This window comes from Polypterus senegalus, chromosome 14 (assembly GCF_016835505.1).
Source record: "Polypterus senegalus isolate Bchr_013 chromosome 14, ASM1683550v1, whole genome shotgun sequence".
Classification (NCBI taxonomy): domain Eukaryota; kingdom Metazoa; phylum Chordata; class Cladistia; order Polypteriformes; family Polypteridae; genus Polypterus; species Polypterus senegalus.
In genome coordinates this window covers 142,530,302-142,539,892 of record NC_053167.1, presented here as the reverse complement: position 1 = coordinate 142,539,892, position 9,591 = coordinate 142,530,302, and positions in this window count along the sequence as shown.

Below are 9,591 nucleotides of genomic sequence, written 5' to 3'. Positions count from 1 at the left end.
TGACGCGCACTTGACCACGTGGTCCGCCGCACCGGCCTCGCAGTTTACAATCCAAACACGACCCCCTCGCCCTTCTTCTCCCTCAGCTGTCGTCATCATCACTGATCGAATCTTCTGTCACCAGCTCAGGGTGCGGCACGAGTGTGACAGGCGCTATATACGACAGATCGATGAACTAGTAATGGAACATAGTAGTGTATTGGGGGGGGCGAACTGGGATATACAGACTGGGACAAAGCGAAGCGAAAGTCTGCCGGGCGCAGTGAAGTTCGCGAATGTTGAAATGCAAATCCATTAAGAAAGGAGAGGGCTGGGGTGTTAATTATAGCGACAGACAGACAAAGCAACTTTATTTGTCCCCAGGGGGTTAACTTGGCATTTTATGGAATCTCTTTGAATAAAAAACAGAGAAGAGGACACATTTGATGGTCCCCTTCCAGCTAACTGATAAAGTGCCTCCTGAGAAGTGACAAAATGAAAAGCCACTGTCCCCTGGGGCCCTGCATGCCTTTGATGTGTCATCGAGTAAAGCAAAGCCAAGTGTGACAAGAGATCAAGTGTTGCTGATCCTACAAAGATCTTCTGAAATGGCCTGCGCACATTTCCTGGGACCCCTAGGAAAGACCCCAAAGAATTGGATTTGTGTGATTTATCAGACTTGCTGTTTTCTGGAATTCGTATCACAGATGTCACCAGTTGTGCCTTCATCCGAATTAAATGGAGAAAAGTCATCACTCGGCTGTTTGGTGTCACCGAGTGTCCCCCTGAATATGGACCAGGCAAAGTAAAGGAGAGAGAGAGCCGGGTGAGGAGATCAGACAGAAAACGACAGACCAGCAAAGGCGGGAAGACCACCAACAAGCAGCTTGATGGTCCTGGGACAACAGTATCAAATAGTATAAAGAAGCTGAAGGTCCATGGGACTGTAGCCCCCCACACTGGACAGGGTCGCAGTGGGCAGAAGGACGGTGAGAATGGCAGACAGAGAGACAAAGGACCCCTTCCAAACAGAGACAAGCTGAACTCCAAGGTAGAGGGTCCATCGGGGGTCTCATTGCACCATCTGTCACTTTTTGAGTGACCATGGGCTAAATGGAAGACAATCCAGGAGGTCTCCACTTAAAAAAGCCAGACTGGAAAGTTCTTAAATGTCTACTGATAGGCCACAATGTCCTTTGGACAGATGTGACAATACTGCAGCTTAGTGACAAGTCACATCAACTTTGTGTGTTTACAGACAGAAAAATGAAACTTTCAAAGAAAAGAACGTGAAACCGACTGTGAGACATGGAGGGGGCTCACTGATGTTTTGGGGGGCTGCTTTGCTGCGTCTGGCATGGGGTGCCTTGAGTCTGTGCAGGGACCAATGAAATCTGAAGACCACCAATACTTTCATCCTGCTCAGTGTCAGAAAGCTCTGTGCCAGTCACAGCTCATGGACCCTCCAACAGGATAAGGAGCCAAAACACACGTCTGAAAGCCCTCAAGAATGGCGAAGACCTCAACATGGGACTGGTCTGAAGCTGTGAGCCCTGACTTGATTGAACATCTATGGAAACATCTGAAACATGCTATCTGAAGAAGACCATCCTATTCAGACCTGACCCTGCTATAGCAGATTGCTCAGGACGGGTGGCCCAAATGACCTGTGGGCAGGTGCAGAAGTGTCATGGGGGGGGGGTATGGGGGTCTCCAGGAATCAGCCATCTGCAGGGATGGCAAAATCTAAAGGCTGTGGGACAAAATACGAGGTGAAGGGTCCTATCATTTGTGTTCTTATTTGAAACGTTCTGTTCAATCAGATCTCTAAAGCAAAGCCAGATTGTTGTTGGAGACAGAAAAGCGAATATGGAGGAGCACCAGCAGGTCTGTCCACATTTGGGCATACAGATAAATGGAGAGAGAGACACACACAGCAGAATGACAGACAAGGAGGAAAACTAAAAAGTACGAAAGACTTCTGCCTTGGCTGCCCCAGTGCCGGTGAGGCACTATACAGATGTAGGACCCCTCAGTCGCGTTTGTCGGCCCACTTCATTGGCTGAAAGTCCTCAGTGGTGTTGTGTCCCAGAGAGGATGTGCAGCGTTGTTCATAATGGCACTCAGTTTTGTCTTCATTCTCTCTTCCACTGTGACCTCCAGGGGGTCCAGGGTTTGTCCCAATACTGACCTGCCCTTTTAATTAGCCTGTTGATTCGGTGGTCCTCTCTTCAAGTGATGTCATAGGTCCAGCATACCACAGCGGCCATCAAAGAGTTAAAGAAGATGTCAATGATGTCACCTCCCTCATTAAAGATATGAAGTCCCCTAAAGGCTGAAGAGTCTGCTCTGCCCTTTGTTCTCCAGTCCGTCTGTGTTCCGAGACCAGTCTGACCTATCACTGATGTGGACCCCCAAGTACTTGTAGGAGTGGACCACCAACTCTAAATAGTGAGCAGTTCTTTGGTTTTGCTGATGTTGAGTTGCAGACGGTTCCCAAAGTTCTCCCCCTGCCTCCTCTCCCTGGACTCATCCCCCCTTATCTGCACACCCCGCCTCCCTGAGGATTGATCCTTCTGGTGCCCCAGTGTTGCTGTCACAGTCTCACAGATGGTGGTCTGTCAGGCTGCTAGTCCATTATCAGGACCCCACAGGCTCATCCAGCTGCACATCTCTGAGTTTGGATGTCTGGATGGTATTGTAGACTCTGAAGAAATCCAAAAGCAAATCCTTACTGTGTGGCCAGCTTTGTCCAGCCTTGTGGAGCAGACAGATCATCGCATCTTCCACTCCAGTCATTGCCTGATAGGCCAACAGCAGAAGGTCCAGGTGGTCCAGCCTCTCAAAGGTCTTCATGATGTGGGCTGTCAGTGCCACTGGTGTGTAGTCATGAGGTGAAGCCCACCTAACAAAGTAGGATGTTTTTCCACAGCAGTGGCACTTTCTGGAGTCTTGGGGACAAACTGATCAGGTGACAGAGGACACCACAAAGCTGGTCAGCACAAGGTATGAGGCACACATATAAAGAGCAGACATCTCTATGGGGTCCACAAAACTGTTAAAGCCCTTTGAAATGGAGGGATTGGGTCCAGGAGGGAGGAAGTCATAGCAGCCCACCTCCAAACTGGAGATGCTGGAGCAAGTGCAGCATTACTTAAAATGGGCAGGTGGGCAGGCAGGGGTGTAACAAATGGTGTGACACGTATTACCGAAATGTAAAACTTATGAAAAGTAGAGAAAGGAGACCACAAGAAAGAAACACATTAACAGGTTGGACTTGGTCAAGGACCCTAAAGAAATCCATCCATCCATCCAGTATCCAACCTGCTACATCCTAACTACAGGGTCACGGGGGTCTGCTGGAGCCAATCCCAGCCAACACAGGGCGCAAGGCAGGAACAAATCTCGAGGAGGGCGCCAGCTCAACGCAGGGCACACAGACACCCACACACCAAGCACACACTAGAATCGCCAACGCACCTCACCTGCAAGTCTGTGGGAGGAAACCCACGCAGACACGGGAAGAACACGCAAACTCCACGCAGGGAGGACCCAGGAGGCGAACCCAGACGGGTCTCCTAACTGCAAGGCAGCAGCGCTACCCACTGCTCCACTGTGCCACCCCTAAAGAAATCATGAAAAGCTATTGAAGAACTTGAGGCTTAGAGGGTCGCATAAGACCATTGAATTTAGGACGGCGGGCTGGTCATTTCATTGTGGAGTTGTTGGGTTCACAATCCTGACTCCTCTTTATGCTCCAGTTCGGTAGGTGCCAGAAAAAGAAGAAGATGATGGTGACGATGAAGTTTAAGTCTGAGCCTTTCACGTATGACGATGTCGATGACCTCCTGCTAATGATGAACTGATGAAGCTCCGTCTTCCTGATTGTGCAGGTAAAACATCCGAAGCTTCAAAACTTTGAAAATGATGACATCTAGTGGAGAGCACGAATCATTGCAGCCCAAGAACTCCTCGCTGTTGTCGGTGTGTATTGAACTGGTGCATTAAAGCACTAAAGGCCCAAGAGCCAGTAGCGTAGCTGGGTTCAAGGGGGGACATCTGTCACCGGGCGCAGCATCCAGGGGGCGCCAACCTGATGTTACAAAATTTTAGAATGAAATGTGTCCCATTCTTAAATGCACAAAGAAGTAAATAAAAAACATTCGCACACTCAGTCCGTCACTCCGTCAGTAAGAGGAGATCGTTTTCCTGTTTTTGGTCTCTTTCTGATTTCGAAGCACGTATTAGTTCTTTATACCCAACAGACAATAATTGATCCCCTCCACTACTCTGACATGCTTGACTCCCACCCAGAAACATTTCTGACGTCATTAAACAGGTGGCGCGACAGACATGAGGCATTCGTGTGTCCTTGTCTGTCTAAGTTGGTACAAACGCCATTTCTGTGTGCCAAGTGATTTGTGTTTATGTGTTTGAGAGAAAATTGATTGGGCTGTGGTGAAATGTTCTAGGAGATGGCTGCGAAAGTCTAGACGTTTCTCCACCCTATTTTCGTACGAATAAATTGTAAGTAATGCAGTTTTTTTTTATAAATACATCATTAAATTTGCCATATACAGTACTTTCTTTAAAATCGTTTTTAAATGATTTTTAAATCCTTACAAAAACTAATGACGGATTTAGATTTTAAAGAACACGAGGCGGCGTTATCATTTTCGGAGACTTACATGAAATCTTTAAATACTATTATTTTAAATACTTTTTAAAATTTTCTTTCACTTCCCCATTGCATTTTGGCAAACAGGAGGGGGCGCGAAATCTTCAGTTGTCCCCGGGCGCTGAAAACCTCAGCTACGCCTCTGCCAGGAGCACTCTGCACGCGTGTCCATTCTGATCGTATGATTATCATCTGTCATTCGTCCTAAAGATGTCATTTGTCGCTAGTATAAATATTGTCATCACCGCAGCAACGCTCACCTGCGCTCATCGCTTGCTGCACGCCGTACGAGTGGAAGTGCATTTGAGACTTGAATCAGTTACCCTGCAGCTGGCACAAAACGGCTCATTTGTAAGCTGGAATGCCAAGTGATGCTGCTGGCAACTCGTGCCCAGGCGGGTGTAACTCAAAGCAACAAAAATCCATTTTGGCGAGCAGCTGGCAGACAGTATGTTATAATCCAGCGCTGATTCAGAATTACGTGACACCTTTATGGCGTTTTCTGTGAGACAATGTGAAAGATTTGGGGAGTAATTGTCCTAAGGGGCAAATAGAATCATAGCGGGGTTTAGGGAATTGTGCTTGTGGAGCTGGGCGCACATAACCGAGTTTCCAGGATGAGTGTGCAGGATTAATGCCACGTTAATAAGTCTCCGTACAGAATGGCGTGGGATTTACTTTACTGTCGGATGACAGATTCCACATTTCTGGACCACGGACGTGCAGTCAGGGGAGGCGGGTGAGGCTCATCGTGAAAAGTAAAAAAGAATAAACTAATCATGATAACATCAAATAAATGTGTCCATATGATTCCAATATTTTTGATCCTTTTTATACTGGCGCATTTCCTGTTCAAATACAGAGGAGAATCGCCAGGTACGGCAGTGACGAGCCTCACCTCACCTCCGACTGCGCGCTCCTCACAGGCTGACTGGGGTTGATGGCAGCAGTTGGCGCATGCGTGTTGCTGTATCTCTGCTGTATGTCACCAATCTAAGGTGTGCAGACGCGTTTATTACACACCCTGACTTTCCACAGTCTGGCTGATAACTTTAGTGAATGTGTGTGACGTATTTAGTCTTGCTGACCGAACATAACACCGCAGTAAAAAGGCACAATGTGAGGCAGACAGTAAGTACCTGAAGGGGGCGCATGTGAGCCCAACGGGTGCTCGTTGCTGCTGTTCTACGCAGAGGCGCCGATAAGTTAACCGACATCAGAAAGTCAAGCGCACTGGAGCGGCCTGTTCAGTTTTAGTTTTTGTTCCGACTGACTGCTAAAATGAAAGATTAAGATTTGTAAAACTAAAGGAAAATGAGGAGGACTTTTACAAGAAAATGACTGAGAGTTTCGTGGAAAAGGATAGGGGCATGAACTTCATTTACAAATAAAGGTGTCAATTTTATAAAAAAAAAAAAATGAAATCAGACTAAGAAAACAACAATCTAATATTTAAAAACTAAATTTCAACCTTGAATAAAATGTTATTTTGCTTTTCTTGTTATCCTGCACAATTACAACAGCACAATTGAAAGCTTTTTAAAACAACTAAATATTTCAATGAAGGTCAAAATTGAAATCCGTTTTTTTGTACACCACTCTATACTTTCAGTCAGTCAGTCAGTTATTTTCCAACCCGCTGTATCCTAACTACAGGGTCACGGAGGTCTGCTGGAGCCAATCCCAGACAGCACAGGGCGCAAGGCAGGGTGCCAGCCCATCGCAGGGCACACACAGACACCCACATGCCAAACACAATTTAAGATGGCCAATGCACCTAACCGGCATGTCTTTGGACTGTGGGAGGAAACCCACACAGAGACGGGGACCCGGGAAGCGAACCCTTACTACGAGGCAGCAGCGCTACCCACCGCGCCACCGTGCCGCCCTCTATACTTTCATTTGTATTGAATGAGTATGAATTGTGGAAGTGCAACGGCAAATTTAGAACTCATGGAGGGTGAGGAGCAAATGCGCCCTCTCCGCTCTCTCTTGCCGTTCTTTTTCAGTCAAATAGGTGCCTTCTGTGTGTGTGAAGAGTGCTGATGAGATATGAAACATAACCAGTAGTCAATGTGCAGGCTGCTAATTGAAAGGTGAAAACTGATGCGCTCGTCTTAAATATAAAAGCGCTGAAATACGGAGACGCGAGCGAACACGACGTGACTGAAGAGGCTGGTGGTGCCCGATTTCTTAGTAAACAGAGGAAGGACACATTAACATGCAATAATAAAAGATATACATATCTGTAACGTATCGGTTTATCACAGCTGTTCAATACACTCGTATAAAGTGTCAGATACGCTCCTTACCCTGAGGCGGCTGGCAGCGCAGTGGGTTTGTTTGGGATACACGGGGGCGTTTGGGCAGAAATCAGAGAAAAGCTCAGCTACTGACCATAAGTGCGACTGGACGTTACGAGGTAAGTGGATGAACTGCCCAGGATACCCGCCCTGCCACCGGATACCGGATAGAAGATACTGACTCCGCCCACTCCTTAATTTGCATATGTAATGAGCCATGTGCTGAAGCCGTCAGACCAAATAAGCCTTGAAGGAGCCCAGCCGCTCCCCCAGATCAGGAAGTAGATGACACGATGTGAAATAATAAAACCGAAAGATTTATTACTTTATGAAAGGTTGATTTATTTATTTATGGAAAGACTGGAAGTTTTTCATTATTTTTTTAAATTATATTTTTTACATGTTTACATCTGCACAGATACACCGGAAACAAACAAGCCGTGCCCGCTGTGCCCATAGCCGAGTCTTTAAACAATGGAAGAAGCCCCAGACCCACTCCGCCAGCTTCGCCACTCTGTCAGCGCGACGACAGACATTTGATTTCCGTATTGCCAGTCTGTGGCCGTTTGTTGCATTTTGTTTGAGGCATTAGTTCTGTCTTTGTCTTTGGTTGTTGGAGACGCGGTGGCGCAGTGGTTAGCACTGCTGCCTAAATACACCTGTAGCCACACTATTTGGTCCAGCTAAGTGGCAGAGGTTTCCATAACACCACAAGGACACATAAAAGACCACTGTACCATTATAATACACTCAAAAGCAGACCCTCCTTCTTCATTGACCTGAACGAATTTTGTCGACAGGCCCAGTGCCCCGCTCTCCCGGTGCCCGTGCAGGTTTTCCTCCCATGTCTGATGCGTCTCATGTCGATGGGTGATTCTAAACTGGCTCCAGTGGGGGTAAGGATGGGCATCCCCTCCAGTGCAGATGCCCCAAAGCAGGAGCCCACCCTGGATGGCACGCCAGTCCATCAGCAAGCACACTCAGGCGCCCACCCACCCACACTGTGCCATCTCACATGAAAGACAACATTATCGGCCGCAGCAAGATTTGATATCTTTATAAGATTATCTGTGCCGAAGTGGAATGCTGTCCAGCATGTTCATGTTTAAAATGCGACACAAAAGCGCATCACCATTGAATTCACGGCCCCTCGAAATCGCATGTCGTAAATAAACGTAAAGCGGGGGTATTGCGTTTGGCTCGGTGGCCCCTCGTGTGGATGGCGTTTCAATTTGAGAGCCCGCGTCAATCAGGCCGAAACTGAATGGAGTCGAATGACCAATCAGCAGCAAGGGGTGGGGCAATGGAGAGGGTTAGGAGTGAGCATGGAAACAAGGGGAATGTGGGGGGGAGTGAATGTGCAGGGGGTCCGCCGTCTTATTGGACAGACAGAAGCTAAATGAGGGAGTTCATTCTCTTCTGTGTCAAAAAGACGGGAAAAATAAAAAAATAATATGTGGATATCAGCGAGGGAACAAAGAAAAGCTACCAAGACGTCAAGCCTGGTGACACAAGCAAATGTTTTAGTTTAAACCGCTAAACGTCCAACGTGCGTAAAACGAGGACAACTTTAGACGACTTAACATAGGGGTCCAAGTTTTCAGCGAGACTCCGCAAACGGGATAGGAAAGGCACTATATAATAAATAGATAGATAGATGGTTATGAAAGGCACTATATAATAGATAGATAGATAGATAGATAGATAGAGTATGTGAAAGGCACTATATAATCACTAGATAGATAGATAGATAGATAGATAGATAGATAGATAGATAGATAGATAGATAGATAGATAGATAGATAGATACTTTCATAAGCTGGCATCTTGCAGTCCTTTTTTTGTGTGTAACCCCCTGGACAAATTATTACAAGTTATTGTCCTGTAGGACTTTCCTGAGGTGACCAGAGTTTCCAAAGTGCTACTAAGTGTCCAAAAATCAAATGACAATCCACTTGGGGAAACAGAGCCACATAGATCTTGGTCACTGCAGGGCGTCTTGCAGAAGAGAATCATTTAAGGTGGTTGCTATGGTGGGGCCTGTTGAGTACGCCTGCTGTTTTCCCTGAGGACACTAGGGGGCAGGCAGTGTGCAGTCCCAAGACCAGCCGAAAGCTCCCACTTCAAAGAGGCCATAAAACGAATTGGCAGCCAGGAAGTTTCCTTGCAGTGTTCACCATTTCAGAGACCAGTTAGAGCTCAGGAGTGCAGTTCTTCAGTACTCCACTAGATGTCACTGTAAGTCAGCATACAAGGACTTCACCTTTTATCAGGCCCCGCCTTTTGCCCCTCCCTTTATGTACTTCTTGCCATTGACACTCCCATCATGCTCTATTGGTAAGCAACAGCAACTTTGCAGAAGTCATGTGACAGGGTGTGCCCCCTGTGTGAAGCCCACCTTTGTGCTGTTGATCTTTATTTCTTAATTCTTGTTTTTCTTCTCTGGCAGCCATTAACTCATTACGGACAACAGTTGACCCAGGACTGTGTGTCATTGAACCTCCTGCCAATCCTGTGACATCAGCCTGCATTTGTAACGAAGTTCTCTTTATCATCAATAATAAAATCTGTAAAGCAAGGCGCTATATGAACTGACAGATGTTCACTGATAACTCCTGCCACTTAATGGGA